A 19,588-nucleotide genomic window follows, 5' to 3' on the forward strand; every position below is an offset into this window, starting at 1 on the left:
GCTGACATTACCCATTGTTATCTTGAGGCATGCTACAGTGTATAAACCATACACAAAGAATTTATTGAGACAAAATCAAGAAAAATAGTAGCCAGACAAAACAGGTGACCAAAAGTTTGGACAAGGAGATGAATTTTGAGGAGGGCTAAAAAGAGAATTGTGAAATAGAGAAAAAGGGAGATCTTGTAAAAGAATCCCAGTGATCAGCTGAAGGTAAAATAAGAGATTACAAAAAGCTAAAGTTGAAGGAAAAGTTTCAGGATGCCTAAAAGAGAAAGTGGGGTCTGCAGGCCTGGAGTAGAAGAATAAACAAGGATATATCATACATAAAGCAATTTAAACAGAAACACCAGAATTCAAAAATTGAAATTTTTTAGGGATTAAGAGCCAGTGTAGTGTCAGCAAGGACCGGGGTGTTAGGTCAGGGGAATTTGGTGCCACATTGGGCAGGAGCATTAATTGGAACCTCTAGGTTGGAGAATGGAAGGGTCACCAGGAGAACATTGCAACCATGCAGTTTGGAGGTAACTAGGGCATGGACAAACACTTCAGCAACAGCTGGACAGATCAGAGCAGAGTTAGAGTTGGATTAGTAGGTCAGCACAGTTGCTCAGTGGTTAGCACTGTCGCCTCAGAATGCCAAGAACCCAGACTTGAACCCAGCCTCAGCCAACTGTCTATGTAGAATTATCTCCCCATGTCTGTGTGGGTTTGCTGTGGGTGCTCCAGTTTCCTTTCACAGTGCAAAAATTAGATTTAGATTAAATTAGATTACCTACAGTGTGCAAACAGGCCCTTCAGCCCAACCAGTCCACACCAATTCTCTGAAGAGTAACCCAACAAGACCCATTTTCCTCTGACTAATGCACCTCACACAATCGGCAATTTAACATGGCCAATTCACCTGACCTGCACACCTTTGGACTGTGGGAGGAAACCCACACAGACTTGAGAATGTGCAAACTCCACATCGACATTTGCCCAAAGCTGGAATTGAACCTGAAACCCTGGCGCTGTGAGGCAGCAGTGCTAACCACTGTGCCATCGTGCCACCCTAAATGTGTAAGTTAGGTTGACCAGCTATGCCAGATTGCCCCATAGTGTCCATGGTTGTGGCTACTAGGTGGATTAGGCATGGGAAATGCAGGGTACAGGGATAGGGAAAGGGGTGGGTCTGGCTGGTTGTTCTTCAGAGGGCCCTGTGGACTCAATGGATCAAATGGCCTGCTTCCATGCTGTAGGGATTCTATGATTCTATTAATAATGTGGCTGCAACAAATATCAAAATGTTAGAGCTCATTGAAATACAAATGCATTATTTTTCTGCAATCCCACTTTCTTCTTTCATTATCTCACTGATTCCATGATCTCACAAATCTATCAAGTCATATGTTTTGGATCCTTGTGGAGAAATTGAAAATCAATAAGATTTAAATTTACAGATTTAGTTTCTGTGGGAAAAATTCAACACCATCCCAACCAATCCCCCATGCTTCCACCCTTGCCCTTTCCATCTCTCAACAGTGTGATTGGATTTCCCAGGTGCTCACATTTCATCCCATCAGCCTCTGCGTTCAAAAGATCATTCTTGCCATTTCAGACAACTCCACCAGAATGTGATCGTCCAATATATCTTCCCCTCATTCCCCCGTCTGCATTTCACAGGGATTGTTCCCTCCCGGACACTCTACCCACTGCACCCAATGTGCCTACTCTATGTTGGAGAAACAAATACAGACTGGGTGACCACTTTGCAGAACATTTCCAGTCTGTGCTCAAGCGTGATCCTGACCTTTCCATAGCTGGTCTTTTTAACAAGCATTATGCTTGCATGCCCACAAGTCTGTCCTCAGCACGCTGCAGTGTTCCAGTGAATCACAAAACAAACTGGAGGAACAACATCTAGGCACTTTACAACCTTCTGGATTCAATATTAAATTCAACACCTTTAAACTGTGAAATAACTTCCATTCTTTCCCTTTCTTTTAGCTTTGCATGTTATATTCTTTGTCATCATGTCCTCGCTCTCCTCCCCCCACCCCAGTGGGACTGTCTGTTATTTCAAGTCTAGCAGTTGGACACACCATTGTTCTTCCATTCTCACATTCTCATCACTTAATCTGAACTCTCAGCATCTTTTCTACCTCAGTACTCTGCACCCCAACCACACCCCTACCCCCACTATAACATAAATGCAGTCCCCTCCACAGTTTACTTCAGTTCTGATGAAGTCATCCATACTTGAAACATTAGGTTGCTTGTCTCTCTGCGGATGCTGCCTGACCTGCTGTGATCTCCAGCATTTGTTGTTTTCAAAACAGACTCCAGCATCTGCAGTAATTCTCCATCACACAGCAATAACTATGTAATATATGAGTGAGTTCTTCAAGTCTGCAATAACTCTCAGCCCTTTATCACATTTTTACATTTCTTCTGGTGATGCAAGATGACAAGTATTGTGATATTACACAAATACTGTAATTGTCATCATATCACATGCAAAAATGGTAATAGAAACTTTCTTATTTATCCATTTCTGACCTTGATGTGGCTGAACAGCTGAAGTTCATTTTTTGCCCCCTGTTTTCCTTTGGGAATTGCTGAATTTTTATTTGTCATTTTGCCTTTAAGGTGCTGTCAAATGCAGAAAACTTTTAGATAGAAATGTTATGATAAACACGCAATTCCATGTCTCAGCTGTGCTACAGTAGTGCCAATCCATGGGGGTCTGTTATCATGGTTTGTCAGTTACTTTGATGTGATTCATTGAATTTAAATCAAAAGCTAATGTTGCAAATATATATATATATATATATTTAAAAATTGCAGCTGAGCACAGCCTGTCACAGGTGCTTCAGAAAGGGGGCATCGAACAGAGCCTGAAAATGGTGCAGGGAATTTGGACCGGGTGGTGGAATCACAATACAGGTTGACCCTGTGGTTGTTGCTTTTGATATAGCACAGAAACTTTGGGTTGGGTTCTAATGCATATGATTGCAGGGTGCAACTGTTGTTCAATGCAGAAAAGAGTGGCTGCATGTCTCATCAGGGGCACAAAATCATGAACAACTCCCTAATCTATTTTCTCCCATCTCATTTTAACTCATCCAATAATCTTCTGATTTCCACATTGTATACAGAGCAGCCTGTACATCTTGCTTTCCTTCCAAACCCACAGCCCTCATTATATAACACTATCTGTTTAGCTTTCTCTTTTCACATGTCCAAGAGATGCTCAAAGTGGTGGAGGACCAAAAGGATAGTGCCATTCAAGAAATACCATCACTTGCTCTCACTGTGGTAGCCACCACCTCAGGATTTGTTTGTTATTTAGTTTAACAGATGATGGTGACATGAGATCTGCATGGGACAAGACACCAATCACAAGTGACGTGCAGTTAGAGCAGTGGAAAATATTAGCACAGATGGCAACCTGCCAGAAGGGAAAGTCACACTGTCATTCTGCTGCAGAAAATTCAACTGAATGCTTTGAGAGGATGAGCTACCAAACAATTAAGTATGAATATGAAATGTTCAATGCATTGGGATGCCTGCTCTTTGCACAATATCAAGGAACATGAGGGAAACCAGCTACAACATTGCACAGTGCTCTGTTCAAAGCTCAGGGGTTACATTTTTTCCACCATGGAAATGGTGAGCATCGCTGTATTTTGTGGATCTAGACATAATGCAAAATATGATGGCCAATGTCTTAGCTTCTTATTGCAACACAATCAGGAATTGCTCAATCTCCGAGGGCTGCAGTGGAAACTCACACTGGGAATGTTGCGATGTCAGCTTGCTACCATACAAGCTCATACTTCAGCCATCATGACTTAGGAAACCAGTGTTCAAATGACTTGTAGGGATTCACATCTATCTGCTGATACTGTACTATAGCTACTGATGCGCACATCACAAAGAGTGGTGGTTTCTCAGTGGAGCATGAATAAGCTGCTGTCTCTCATGATTGGAACCTTCATTTTTTCCATAATTTCCAGCAGTATCCTTGCTGTTGCCTGTCAGTCAGCTAGCCTGGCTTGTTTGCACCATGCTGAGAAAGTGCAAGGTAACTGGGCCTTTTGTGGCTGGAGCTGTTTTTATTTGAAAGCCAGCAGTCTTCACCAGCTATGCTGCAGTCACAGCGTACAGAGCAGCAGGACAACGAAAGGCACATGGAAAACAGTCACAATCTGGATGAAATACAGAATGATTGATTTATCAATTTGTTTTCAAATGTTTATTTTGATCTTTTGTCTTGTATTGTGACAAAGCAGACTTTGTGATGGTCAGTAACAGAGGGAAAAAATCAACTCGTGAGGACTGCAGATGGTGGAAACCAGAGTTTAGATTAGAGTGGTGTTGGAAAAGCACAGCAGGTCAGGCAGCATCCGAGGAGCAGGGAAGGCAAGAAGACAGGTGTGGGTCTTTTGGTGAATAGGAAATAAGGACTCAATTCACTGTTTTTTATTTGTACATTAGCTATGTTTAATGGTTGACATTTATTTAAACCTAATGTAAATAGTCACAGCTGTAGATTGTTTAGGAGGTGCATGACTATAATGTGTAACTCAGTGAGTATACATAAGCATGTGCAAAAAAGGGCCTCAATTCTATCTTTCACCAGCTAGTTTTCTGGAGCACAAACTGGTATCCCGATTGAATGAGACATTTATGAACAGCCTGGCCAAAAATGAATGATGTTTGTTGGTTCTTCTCCCTCCCCAATATGCCACTTCCTTCACATCTTTTCCTTATCTTCCTTAGTTGCACAACATATAGCCTGTAGCGTGAAGCAGAATGTCACAATCTTGATGTCTACTTTGTTGTTGGAGTGCTCCTCCAAAATCATCCATGCAGCAGTGGTTATTTTAACATACAAATAATATGTTTTTACATTTGTACAATTACAACTTGTATTTTGCAGCATTTGACAAAAAGTCTTAAGTTACTTTCGCGAGAGGGATACTTATGGTAAAGTTAGAACAGCTGATCAAAAGCTGATCAGAATTAGATGTGCACAATACCTCAAGAAGATCGTGGGGCGAAGGTTACGGAAACAGGGATGATTCAGGTCAATGGAGCAGCTTGAAAACAGCGATGTGGATTTGAAAACTGAAACATAAGACAATGTAGGTCAGCAGTACAGGTGCTTGGTCAATGGATTTGATGCAAGTAAGGACGTGAGCAGCAGAGCTTTAGATCAGAAGTTTATCAAGGACAGAAAAGGGAATTTGAAAAGGAGTCTGTTGAATGTGTCCATTCTCACACCTGGTCTCATGGTTTTTGCTGCACACAGTCTTTGCCTATCAAGTTTTTTTTAAAAATCTTGTTAATGGATTGTGAGCAACACTGGCAAAAATAGCATCCTTAATTGCTTTTTCAGAGCCTGGGAGTGAGTTGTCTGTTTGAATCCCTGCAGTTCATCTGATGAAGCAGTGCTATTAGGAAGGGAGTTTTAAGATGTGCACTGAACTTGAACTATGTCATCACAGGAAAGATATTATTGGCCATTGCCCCTATTTGGTTTGTCATTGTGGTTCAAATGCAGCTGGAGCAGTGGACTGCTGCAGAACAAAAGCATCAAGACTGCTAGTGGGATACAAATTATTGATCTGCATGATATGGTGCTTGTGGTTACAAATAAACAGATGTTGAGGAAATGGAATTCATACTAGTGGTGGTATTGATATTGGTCTTTGCAGAACAATGTTTGTGCAGTCAACAGCACTATATGTCATGGAGAAAATCATCACCCTTCAAAGCTGCATGGTCAACACCCTGACTGTTCTCAGGTAGAAAAGAATTTATTCGCCTCTTCTGGAAGACAGAGCTTCAGTGACCTTCATTTCATAAATGGTGAATGGTAATCTGAAAGAAATCACAAATATCCCCTATTTGAGCCTGGAAAGAGCCATAGTCACCTTCACAGCCAATGGCAATGACATCTCTCTAGTCAGAAGTTGCAATTTTGATTTCACCGAGGACATCCTGATGAATCATGGATATCTATTTGGACACTCTAACCTCCTGCTGAGACTCCTCATCCTGTCTTCCTCCTGCTTCTTTGAGTAGCTTGTCCCCCTCTGTATTTCCACTGCCATAGTGCAGTTCAATGACAGTGCACACTATTGCAACATTGTACAATTGCCGAATCCTTGAAGTTAGCTTAATGTTAATCAGCATATGACACACCATTTTCTGTTAACTTTAAAAATCTTTAAAGAAGGTTAGAAACCACTAAGTGCTTCCACAATTGCAGCATCAGCCAATAGAAGTCAATCAATAACTAACCTAAGAAGAGTTGATGATCACTTTAAATACCAATATATGGGATCTAACCTGCTGTTGAACTTGTATTCAACTCTATTTGAATAACAGATTGTGCTAGCTGGAGCATTGAGCTCAAATGTAGCACTGCTGCCAATTTAGAATGAACAATAACATGATCTGTCTATTCTGTATTCTTTTTAGTAAATGTTCACTGTACATCTTCACTGAAACATTTTCTCTTGCTCTGTGCATGCCATGGACCCCATTTTGAACCTCTAAGGCCAACTGAAGGCTATGTCAAGTGATTTTACATCTATCAGTATTGGTTTATAAAAAGAATACAGAATTTAATTTATGAAATTTTACAGACCTGTGCTGTTGACCCTTATTAAGGCCCCATAGTCAATGATGTAGTCACTCTTGGGAACCGATGAAACTGCTCGAAGTTGTTGCCATAATTATTCACCTCCAAGTTTTCCTAACAGGTCCACAATTCCTCTATACCAACTGTATAAATTATTAGCTCCTTTTTGCTGATATATCCCAAAACATGAAAAGGTCTCAGTAAGTCCTTTAATAGGATAGGAGTGGTAATTATCTTGATTCTTGCTTTTTCTTTTGGCAGGATGCCAGTTCTTCTCTTTGAAAATGATATATGATTCTATGGGATTCCTGCTCCCCTGAGCACAGCATGGGCTTGGAAGCTTATCTAGGACTTTTGATAAAGAGCACTCAAATTTTAAAGCACAATATGGTTATTAGGTAACCTCTCAACATGTAGCAAAACTGGTTAATGATTGAGCTGTGCTTCCCTATTCACATTCAGATGCATAATGAGAAAAATCTAAACTGTTAGCAATCTGTTTGAAATGCACAGCAGGAAAGTCAACATCTGAAAAGAAAAGCGTTTTGTGTAAATGACCTTATCACCTTGAAAAAAGAGCAATTAGTGAATTGCATGTTCAGTTGGTGGTAAATTCAGGGATTTTAAAATATTCATTCCTGGCACCTGAGCATTTTTTCCAAGGGTAGCATTAATTCCTCATTTCTAATTTCTCTTATAAGGTGTGGTGAGCTGCTTTCTTGAATAACTGTAGTACATGTAGGAAAGGTACATTATAACACTGGTCACAGATGGAGCTGTAGGAGTTTGAACTAGTATCAGTGGTTGCAAGTGAGGCTGGTGACTTCAAGAGGGATTTCCAGATGGTAGGATCCCCGTTCATTTTCTGCCTGTGCTGTTCTAGGTGGTTAAGTTCCCCAGTTTGAGAGGTGCTGTTGAAGGATCATCAAGTTTCTACAGCGTATTTGGAAACAATACACTGCTGCCAATTTGCATCAGTGAAATGGATGATTATTCCATAATGAATGGATTGCTTTGTCTTCGATAAGGTCAAGCATTCTGTCCATTGTTGAAGGTGACCTGATCCAGACAAATTCCATCAAGTTTCTGAAGTATAGGTTATGTTTTTGACTTTTGAGAATCAAGAATTAAGTTACTTACCACTGAATTCCCAGTCTCTGACCTGTTCCTGTGGCCTGTGTATGGTCAGGTTCAGTTTCTTGTCAGTGGTGACTCTCAGGATGCTGATGTGTAATCATGTATTAATTGTAGCATTAAGGATAGTGACATTTGGTCAAGGACACTGATTAATATATTGAGTATATATTTAAAAAAATATGTTGGACTCACTGGCAGTTGGTTATGGAAAGGGACAATATTTCTAATTTAGCATTCTGTTAATAAATCTAGTAAAATATTAGCTTCCATTTTCCTACTTAAATGTCGAGGGGAGACAGATTCTTTTGTTGAAGAGTTATGTGGCACAAATGTCACTTGCTACTTATTAGTGAAAGCCTGAATATTGTTGTGGGCAGAATTGTTTCACCATAAGAGGATTTGTAAATGGTATTGAATATAGTTCAATTCTCACTGAACATCCCACTTCTAAACTTACATTGAAGGAAAAGCATTGATGAAGCAGCTTGAAACTGGTTGGACCCAAGAAATCATTCAGAGCAATTGCTGAAGAGGATTAGCCTCTAAGAACCATTTTTTGTGCGAGTTATGACTCCAATTGGTGGACAGTTTTCCTCTGATTCAAATTGACTTCAAATTTGCTAAGACCCTTTGATGCCACACTTGTTCAAATGCTACTCTGACACCAAGTGCAGTCTCTTTCACTTCACTTCTGTTAGTGTTTTTCATGCATGAACCAATGCGTTCATGTTCTGAACCTGTGGTCATCATACTTGACATCAGTGTATCCAGTTGTCTTCTGCCATTTCTTCTGATATGGTACAGTATGAATTGAATTGTTTGAGGAATTGTATAATGGTGCAGACCTCAGTAGGAGTCCAAAGATGCTGGTGGCTGTTGATGGTTGCAAACACTTCAAACTTTCCTTTTGTATTGACAGTGTCGTTCATACTTCATTGGAAGAGGACTTATAAATTGAGTTCCTCCTCCTGAAATACATACAACTTCTGTGTCAGCTTAAGTGTGACAGACAAGACCAGAATTTCTTGCCCATTCTGAGCTATTCTTGTGATGGGCCTGGAATTGTTTGGTGACTGCCAAGCAGTTGTCAGTAGGTCTGCACGTGAAATATGTTGGCTATCCATCCCTCCTCATTCCACCTACACCAAACTGCTCCCCATAATACAGAGGGTGGTCTAGTTGTCCATTAAGACACCCACCGTCTGACTTATTGAGGCCCTTAACTGCTTGATAGTCCTTAACTCTCCTGTTAGATGTCAGTTATTAGCCTCAATCCACCACCACTGTCATAAAAAGCTAGATAATTGCTGGCAAGCCAGGCATGAAAGCATTTTTGAAAGGGCTTCTTTGAATAGGTGAGAAGGAGGAGTCTCGTATCAATCAAGGTAACACTTTGCACTTCAGGAACTCATTGTTTCCCTAGGATGTCACTTTTTCTCCCCTTTGTTTCACCCGGCACCATACCCCCCTCTTACCTCTATCCTTGGCTGTCCAATCCTTTCTTTAAAATCCTTGGATCTACCTGTCTCTTGTTAATCTCAACATTGAATTCACCAGTTTCCAAATCTCCCCAATCCCATCCCATCCCAGATTCAACCCTCCAACTTGGCACCTCCCTCTTGGCCTGACCTACTTGTCCATCTTCCTTCCCACCAATCCACTCCCCCTTTCCCACCAACCTAATCACCTACAGGCATCCACCTATCGCTTCCTACCTACCTTTCCTCCAGTCCGAAGGGTCCTGCCTGAAACGTCGACTTTCCTGCTCCTCAGATTCTGCCTGATCGACTGTACTTTTTCCAGCTCCACACTCTATGCTGACTCTCCAGCATCTGCAGTCCTCCTCTCTCCTGTCACCATCACCCTTCTTCCTTTAGCTCTTTGCAGTTACAATAGAGCTCAATACTGTGTCCAGGCACTGTTCAGCTCATTCATATAGTCCTTTTATATGAATTGTATAATCAACCTCTGACTACACACCTCTGGAGTAAGTGGTACTTGAAGCCGTACCTCCTTGTTCAGAGACAGAGATGTTACCACTGTCCCAGAATGGTCCTTTGTTACTGATGAATAATTAAAATTGATTTTCATTATGCATACCATATCTATCAGGCAGCTATGATCCAACTCACTTGACATGAATCTAAAAACCAGCGTCATACATACAGGGTAGGATCAAATGTTTAGTGGTAAGATCCTGAGGAGTGTTGCTGAACAAAGAGACCTTGGAGTGCAGGTTCATAGCTCCTTGAAAGTGGACTCACAGGTCGACAGGATAGTGAAGAAGGCCTTTGGTGTGCTTCTCTTTATTGGTCAATGTGTTGAGTACAGAAGTTGGGAGGGCATGCTGACTCTGTACAGGACATTGGTTAGGCCACTCTTGGAATATTGTATGCAATTCTGGTCTCCTTCCTATCAGAAAGATGTTGTGAAACTTGAAAAGGTTCAGAAAAGATTTCCAAGGATGTTGCCAGGGTTGGAGGATTTGAGCTATAGGGAGAGCTTGAATAGGCTGGGGCTGTTTTCCCTGGAGAGTTGGAGGCTAAGGGGTGACCTTTATAGAGGTTGTCCATTAAGATACCCATTAAATCATGAGGGGCATGGATAGGGTGTAGCCAAGATCTTTTCCCTGGGGTAGGGGAGTCCAGAATGAGAGGGCATCGGTTTAGGGTGAGAGGCGAAAGATATGAAAGGGACCTAAGGGGCAACTTTTTCATGATACGATGGCGATGTATGGAATGAGGTGCTGGAGGAAACAGTGGAGGCTGGTACATTTGCAACATTTAAAAGGCATCTAGATGGGAATATGAATAGGAAGTGTTTGGAGAGAAATGAGCCAAATGCTGGCAAATGGGACTAGATTTGTTTCGAATATCTGGTTGGCATGAAAGAATTGCACCAAAGGGCCTGTTTCCCTGTTGTACATCCCTATGACTCTACATATTAGCATCAACTAAAATCAAGCACAGCCAGCAAAATTAAGTGGGATGTGAAACCAACATTCAAAGCATTCCAGGTTGAAAACAGTTATTCCAATTGAGAAGTGAGAGTCCTCATTTCAGTGTTCTTAAATAAGAGTATTAAGATGAAAATGTAAATATTGTTGTTACCTTATAGTCTGTTTATTTAATTGCTCCCACATTCTCCTGCATTCGGCCACATTCTCCTTTCCCTTCTCCACCTTTCTACATGCTTCCCATCAACTCCCCCACTGAGTTTGTTCACCAGGCTTATCAAAGTACATGGTAAAGGGCAGAAAATATTGATTTATGGCTTTCAGAAGAACAAGGTGGGAGATTTCTCAGAAGTATATAAAACTAAAAGGATTGAATGGGTAAACAAATGAGGGATATTCCTGATGACCAGGGAGTCTAGAACCAGGGATTATGGTCTAAGGATACGGGATAGGCCAGGTAGGAGTGAGATGAGGAGACATTTCTTCACCCAGGGAGTGGTGAACCTGTGGAATTCTCTGTCACAGAAAGTGGTTGAGGCCAAAACATTGAATGTTTTCAAGGAAGAGTTAGACATAGTTTCCAGGGCTAAGGGAATTAAAAGGTATGGTGGGAGAAAGCAGGAACAGGAGACTGAATTCAACAATCAACTATGATCATACTGAAAAGCAGAGCAGGCTCGAAGAGCTAAATGGCTTACTGCTGTTCCGAGTTTCTACATTCCTATTTCTATTTTTCTGTATTATTAATTATGTGTCTATTTTTCTTATTATTCATGTGACAAAGTATGGACATGAGTATCTTGGATGTGTGGCACAGTTGAGAGCTGGAATTTAATTCTGAGTGTCTTTCTTTTCTTCGTCATCTGCGTTGCAACAACTTGCTCCAATGTGTTGTCATGTGATTCGTTCTTCCTGGGCTGTTCTGTTTCAAATTGCGCATCACTGTGTAATTTGACAAGAAAATCTGTTGTTGTTCTGACCAGATCAGGAGAAGTGAATCAGCCACCCCAACCCCCTCCCCTCTCCATCTACCTTTATCAACCTCCTCACCCAGCTGCAACAAAGATTTATGTCCTTTTTATCATGAAACTCCAATTAAAATGCAATTCACTAATTTCTATTGTAGCAGTAAAGAGTCAATTGCAAGGTTTTCTTGACTGAAAGGAAAGCAACTTGCTAATCCCAAGAAAAGATTAATAAAAATATTATATCAAATAGATTCACACACCATTACATAATAAAAATGGGAAAATCTGCACTAAAAAGAAACTTGAAAGGAATGTATGATTTGATATCATTAAAGTGTTTTTGAAGATAAACATTTTAACTTGGAGACCTCCGTTGTTGAGTTAACATTTAGACATTAGCAGCCAGCATTATTTCATTTTACTGTCAAATTCTTGGTTTTCTGATATTACTTTTTAATCTATATTGTCACTGGATACTTGTTTTTCTTCCTGAGGGTAAAAGAGACAGAGCTTCCTAACCTTTGTGTTCTGTGTCATTAGTTCCTTCCTATTCCCTGCCAAAAGCTGCTTCTTGAAATAATTGTTTTTCTGTATTTTTACCTGAGATCTTTCTCTCCAAACTTGATAAAAACCTCAATGCAAGTCATGTTTTCATCTCCAACATGTGAACATTCTCATCCAGGTGTAAAATAAATATTGATAATGAGGGTCTATTCACACCTCCTAGGGTGGCATGTTAGCTGGCTTCGATGCCTTTGGATAAAATGTCAATTTCAGCCCAGCTGTTCCTTATCTAATTGTCATTAGTGGTGCACATTGCTAATTTAAGTAAGCATTCTTAAATCTTTTTTTAAAAACCATTTCAGTCCGTGAAAGTCCAAGCTGTTAAATTGGCTGATGGAATTCTCAAATTAATAATTCATATTTCACATTACCATGACAATCTGTTAAATGATATTGTCATCCAAGCAAGATCGGATGATTATTTCCAAATGATGATCTTTCTAGACTACAAACTCATAACTGCAAAATTAAAATATGTTGAATCTCTTCAAACACTAGTCAAGAGAGAGCAGTGTTGTTAACTCAAACATGTTTTCAGAATTTTGAATGTTTTTATTTTGTAATTCAAAAGCCCAGATCACGGGAAACTAAAATAAATTTTATAATGTTACACCGGCACAAATGTAGATTTGAGTTGTCATTGTACTGGGTTTTAGCAAATTGTATTTCAGTGAAAGACCCAAGAAAATACTAGTTTTCCTCTGCTCTACTGTTTCCTCTCTTTTTCATTTTAACTCTAGTGCCATGGTCACCTGATAAAATAGCCCTCTGTAGAAATTACTTTTTCCTAACAATAAGCAAGTATCATATATATTACAACATCGAAAATAATGTAATTAGTGCAAAATGATTGTATATGCAAGTACAATAGTGCATTAGTATTATTTTCAGAAATCTTGTTCTCACAACAGAACCATACATATGTTATAACAAAGTAGGAGGTCATTTGGCATGTTACTTCTGTGCTGACTCTCAAACAGACAGGCAGGAGGCTGGAAGAACACTGCTAGCCAGGCAGCATCAGGAGGTGTAGGAAGACGACGTTTCGGGTGTAACACTTCTTCAGGAGTCCATGGATGCCTACTTTGAAGAAGTTGTCTGCCGTACATCGACTTCTCCACTTCCAGCATCTGCAGTTTTTTTGTCTCTGACTCTCAAAAAGGCATTCACCTCATGCCATTCCATCTATTGTTTTTCCAGAACCCTTCAGGTTCTTCATTTTCATTTCTAATCCACCTTATCCTGTCTTCACCATACTGTTAAGGTAGTGTATTCCAGATCCTAACCACTTGTTGCATGTGAAATATTTTCTTGTGGCTCCGTTCTGTCTTTTGACAATTATCTTAAATCTATGTCTTGTTTTTGATCCTTTGACCAGTGGGGACAGTTTCTCCCAATCTACGTAGTACATGTACTGCATAACGTTTACATTAACAATGCCTGCTGAGCCTCGGAGGCATATGTGCTGTGTGCCACTTAAGTAGGCACAGGTCTTTGCGTAATGATGTAATTACATGATGACCTGGTCAGGAATGTGCATGTGCATTTCCGCATGAGGGAGCACGTGGATTTGTGGGTGTCAGGAAGCACTACCTTTTAAATACATCTATCAAATCTCATCTCAACTTTCTGTTCTCCAATGAAAACAGTCCTAAATCTTCTTATCTTTCTCTGTAACTGAAGTTCATTGTTGCTGAAACCATTCCTGTGAATGGTACAGGCACTGACTCTAATGCTGTCTATTTTATGAGCTATTGCACAAAGAAACATTTATAACCTCCAAGTTCCACAGCACACATTATTACACAGAGCAAAATGTAGCTGTATATTGGTGCATCATTACAGAAATATATTTCATCCACTTTCTTGTGTTCTGACCTGATCCAATCCCAACATTTTCATTAAAAATTGATATTTCTGGCACGCTGATCACACCCGCACAGAAGAAAAGTATTGTATGGAGAGTCAATAGGTGAATTCATTAGGTAAATAGAAATGTTCATTCTATTTCAATTATGTTTACTCATTTTTGACCTAGTCATACTGCAAAACTGCCTCATTTCAGTTAACACATTTAATGATTGTACATATGCCTGCACATTGTTGACTTTGATCCATCTGAACCGGGAGTCTTTTTTTAATCAGTTAAATGTTTGAAAATACTTCAATTTTTTTGAAGCACTTTAGGGTTTTTTAATGTGATTTTAAAATGGTATATGCAGAGGATGCTACAGATAAAGGTTTACATACACATTTTTAAGCTGCCTTTGTGGTTAACTGGTTTTACAGTATTTCTTCTTCTTTTAACAATTCTGTCATGTTGACAGAGTTGCACTAATATATTGCATTGATATTAGTGTAGGACTTCTAATGTAACAGTTATATATCCTAAACTCACTCAAACACTTATTCCCAGAAATGAAAATGAAACTTAGGGAATAGGGTGACTTTGCTGTAAAGAAAACAGAGAGAATGCACACAGCTAACTGTGGAATCAACTCTGTTAGACTCCATTTTTTAATAAAGCTGCATTAAGGATCATAGTCTGGAATTGTGAAAAAAAAGTCTGAAAATCTATTCAATTAAAATTCAGGTGATAAGGCAGTATTATGTTATAGTTACATAGTTTCCTATTTGGCAACAATAGACAACAACCACCTGATGAAGGAGCAGCGCTCAGGAAGCTAGTGCTTCCAATTAAACCTGTTGAACTATAACCTGGTGTTGTGTGATTTTTAACTTTGTACACCCCAGTCCAACACCAGCATCTCCAAATCATGGATATATTTTAATTGGTTAAAATCAATAACTTTTTGTTCCACAATTGTGCTGTCAAATATTAATATGGGAAAGTAAGGAAATGCTTTTATATAAGGGCATAGCATCCCATAGTGCTTCACATATTGGAATTAATGCTGATAACTAAGAAAACAGTATGACCATTTTGCACACAGTAAGAGTTCACAAATAACAAAATCATGATTTTGTTTGCATGGTGTTGAAGGAAAAATATTAACTCGAGCATTTGCAGCACTTGCTGGTGTGAACAGCGTATTCAGCTGAAATTGAACATTGAGCCAAAGAAGGGGATATTATGAGTATTTTTTAAAGTACTCTGAAGAGTTGTACACTCAGGCAAAAAAGGAGTGGAGAGATTTCAAAGTCTATGACATGTGAGCACTTGAAGGCACAGCTCCTAATTTGGGGATCAAGGGCTGAAGGTTGAACAGAATGTCAGAGTATGAGAAATGGATATTATGAACAGGTTGCTGGAAGCTCCAATGTTAGAAGGGAAACAAGTATAGAAAAATGAAATTAATTAGTGTAAATTACAGACATTGGAGGAGTAAGTGTTCGTTCACAAGGTGAATGGTGATTGTTCTGCAGAATTTAGTTGGAAACAGAATATAGTCAGCCATATGAATTGAGGTTTCCAATGTGGATGGAACTGCTGTCTCACAGCATGAGGGACCTGGGTTCAGTTCCAGGCTTGGGTGACTTTCAGTGTGGGTTTCCTCCCACAATCCAAAGATGTGCAAGTTAGATGTATTGGCTATGGTAAATTGCCTGGTAGTATCCAGGGATCATTGGACAGTGTGTAGTCTGCTGATGAAGTGGATTCACCATGGTAAATGTGGGATTATGGGGATAGGATTGGGAGTGGCTCAGGGTGGTCTACTTTTTGGAGGGTCGGTGCTGACTCGGGCCAAATAACCTCTCTCCGCACAGTAGAGATTCTGTGATTCTATTGTACAGAAGGCCAGCTGAGAACATTAGGAGAATTCCACTAGAAAATAAGCAGACATGGGGACAACTGATGTTACTGAGGTGGATGTGTTTTGACAAAGACAGTTCTGTCCAACCTTCCGCCCTTGATCCCCATATTAGACAGTCAGAGGTTCTTTTTGGAGGTTAAATAGATGGTGACATTGGAAACAGCCTGGGGCACTGGTGTTGATAGGATACAATTAGTACAGGGATATTCCTTAATGATGTGGATATATATTTTAATTGTTGCTTAATAAGAACCAAACATCAAACAATCTGGCAGCGAGGCAACATTTGGGTTGGGAGTTAAATCTAGCTAGCATCACATGGAAATTGATCTGTATCTTTAAATGAAATCAGCAAGGCGCATGGATGAGGAAGAAGCTAGCAATATTCCTAAGGCACTCTGGAGGTAATGATATGTGAAAGGATCATATATTTCTGTGGCCACATTTAAATTTCTTGGAAGGATTTTTATCATCAATCTTACAGACATTTTACACTGTATCTCAATTGACATTTCAAGGTAGCTATGTGCCCAACATCAGGACTGAAAAGAAAAAAAAAGTGCTGGAGATCACAATGGGTCAGGCAACATCCATGGAGAGAGTGTAAGCTAATGTTTCGGGTTAACATGACGTTTCATCAAGTCTCGAAACATTAGCTTGCTCTCTCTCCATGGATGCTGCCTGACCTACTGTGATTTCCATCATTTTTGATTTCAGTGCAGATTCCTGCATCTGCAGTAATTTGATCCTGCCCATTGTCAGGAACTGCTGATTTGAGGAAGCTCCCCATATAAGAATTCTGAAACATGATGGATTGTTTTTCATTGAAGAGTCTGCACAGGAATTCTTTCCAAATATCCAGGCAATGCCCACTGAAGAGGCAGTGGCAATCTGTGTCAGAGTGGAACACAGGTATATACTACAATGCCTATTGACTTATATGGCTCAAAACTAGATATGTGTCTCAGTAGAATTATACCTCCCCAAGCCAACTTCTTTAAATTGAACTTGCCAGTCATCCACCTTTGTAAATAAGGGAGAAAAATCTTTTAAAGTGATTTACCATTGTGAAAACAGGACCCCCAATATCTAGTGATAACCATTGAATGTTGATTGGTTTGAGGGTAAATGCAAATCCCTGAGGTGCAAATCAGATCTGAGATTAAATCAAGGTCATGAATATATAATACCTCATTTTTGATTAATGATAGAACCCAGCAAAGAAAGTATCAGTTCAGTGCACATAAGTACCATTTGTGTATTAATATTGAAAGTTATACACAAATATAAACATAATATGAACGTAGTCGAGAGTGTGATGCTGGAAAAGCACAGCAGGTCAGGCAGCATCCGAGGTGCAGGAGAATCGATGTTTCGGGCATAAACCCTTCATCAGGCTTTTCCAGCACCACACTCTCGACTCTGATCTCCAGTATCTACAGTCCTCACTTTCTCATAATATGAATATACATTGACATGGAAGTGTGACTTTTCACTTGTATATAAGCTTTCAAATAAACATTACGAAATAAAATGAAAAAACATGAACATATGGCTCTAATGTGTTTTCATTTAGTATTGAACACTGTATTCACAGTAAAGAGAGACTAGAGATTGGGGTTTATGCAAGGAGTGCTGTCAGGACCTATGAGAGTGGGGAAGCAGGGGAAACAGGTATGAGCATTGAGAATGCAGGATGGGGCCAGGAATTGTGAAGGTAGGTTGGAGCTATGAAGATGGGATTTGGAGAGACAGAGATCAGGAATAGAAGGGTGGAGAGTCAGGGAAGCATGAGATAGGAAGGTAGAAGATTGATGCTGCCAGGATGCTCTGAGGATAAGGAGTCAGATGGGCAGGAGCTGCAAGTAACAGTCAGGGATGGGGAGGTATCCTACAGTTTCGTTAGTGGGAATAGCTGCATTAGGCATTGTGTAGCAGCAGGGAATTATGCAAACTGTCTGTTGGGTATGGAATCAGTACAATGAGATTGCTGAAGCAATGAAAATGAAATCAGTTGGTGCCGGCTCTGATGATGCCAATAGAATAACCATCCCAGCAGTTACTTTCAGTACAAATCCACATCTGACCAGATCAAAATCAAATTACACCAGTATAGGCCAGTAGATGTCAATGTGGTTTGATACCGAAGTCAGGCTGGTCCAATTAGGCATTTCTTTTTAGGTGGACATTTGGCTAACTACACTGGACACTTAGCTCCTCTTTGGATATGATGAAGTATTTCTGGTAGGTGGCTATTCAATATATGTTTTTAAAATGGTAGCATTATTTTAATAACCTTTTAAGCAGTCGTCCTTGATCTTTTCTGGTCATATTTCCAACAATCCTGTGCCTAAATTTACTTTTTACAGTGCTGTTTTAGCCACAGAAAATGTTGTAGTTGCCAACAGCTCTTCAGTATGTTGGGCATGAGCAGGCTATTGTAAGTGCAACCATCAGGGGTTTGGATTTTTACAAAATTAATTTAGTTCTCATCAAGATAAAACATAAAACATATTTTTGTTCTCAGTATGTGTTTTAACATTTTTTTTCTCAGACTAGTTGTTTCCATCCTAACATATGCATGAACAATAACACCCTTGATACACCTTTGTTCACCAATAATCTCAGGCTCTTGTATCTATTAAGGAAGACAGCACTTCAGCAGGCAGTGAGATGAGATTTTAGGCATTGTTCTATTTGATAAGTCATGGCAACTTTAGACATGCATTTCCAGTCACTAGCGCTGCAGCATAAAGAGAAAAACTATGGAAACCTGACACCGTCAGAGACATCCATTTTCATGGGTTTTCTCATCTGTCACTCAATCTCCATTTAAAAGAAATACCAGATAGCTGCATTAGCTATCTTTTAATAAGGGGATTTGCAGCTTTTTAGCTTCCCTTGTGGTTTGGCTGGAGGAAATCTACCAGGCAACTTATCAGAACAGTGTTCTGCACAGAACTCTGTTTTGAGTGTCCTTTTTGTCAGCACACAGTACTCTACGATAACTATAAATAATATTCAGTGCTTGGCAGATAAAGGATGTATTTTTAATTGCTGGCAAAATAAAAGTCGCTACATCAGTTTTCATACCTTCATGGAATGCTCCACCATGTGAGATAATGTGCTGTGAAAAGCTGAAAAGAAGCGATACATCCAAGGAGCATCCGAGGAGCAGGAGAATGAACATTTTGGGCTCATGCCTGAGGAAGGGCTTATGCCCAAAACATTGATTCTCCTGCTCCTCGGATACTGCCTATCATTTGCTGCAGGGCAACTGGGATCTGTGTGATCAGAACAATGGTGTTGGAAAAATGTACTGGGGTTTTGAATAAGCCCAGAACCCTGTTGAGGCCCATCACAATGTCAGGAGCAGCTTGCTGCATCTTTTGTGCTTTTCACAAGTAGCTTTTCATGGACATTGGCATTGGACTTTGTCAAAAAGTCAACTGTTTTCCCTGCTTTCCCTCCACCCACAGCACCAATTTCTTTATGTCAATGACTGTCTGCACGTAAAGGGAGTTTGAAGGGATTAAAGTTTTAATTAGTA

General features: G+C 39.9%; 1 protein-coding gene across 4 annotated transcripts in view; it reads left to right on the forward strand.

Moving 5' to 3' along the window:
* LOC140486218 (limbic system-associated membrane protein-like) overlaps nt 1-19,588 on the forward strand; it is an 884,602-nt gene that overhangs the window by 180,605 nt on the left and 684,409 nt on the right. The window lies entirely within an intron of this gene.

This window comes from Chiloscyllium punctatum, chromosome 15, assembly GCF_047496795.1.
Source record: "Chiloscyllium punctatum isolate Juve2018m chromosome 15, sChiPun1.3, whole genome shotgun sequence".
Taxonomy (NCBI): Eukaryota; Metazoa; Chordata; class Chondrichthyes; order Orectolobiformes; family Hemiscylliidae; genus Chiloscyllium; species Chiloscyllium punctatum.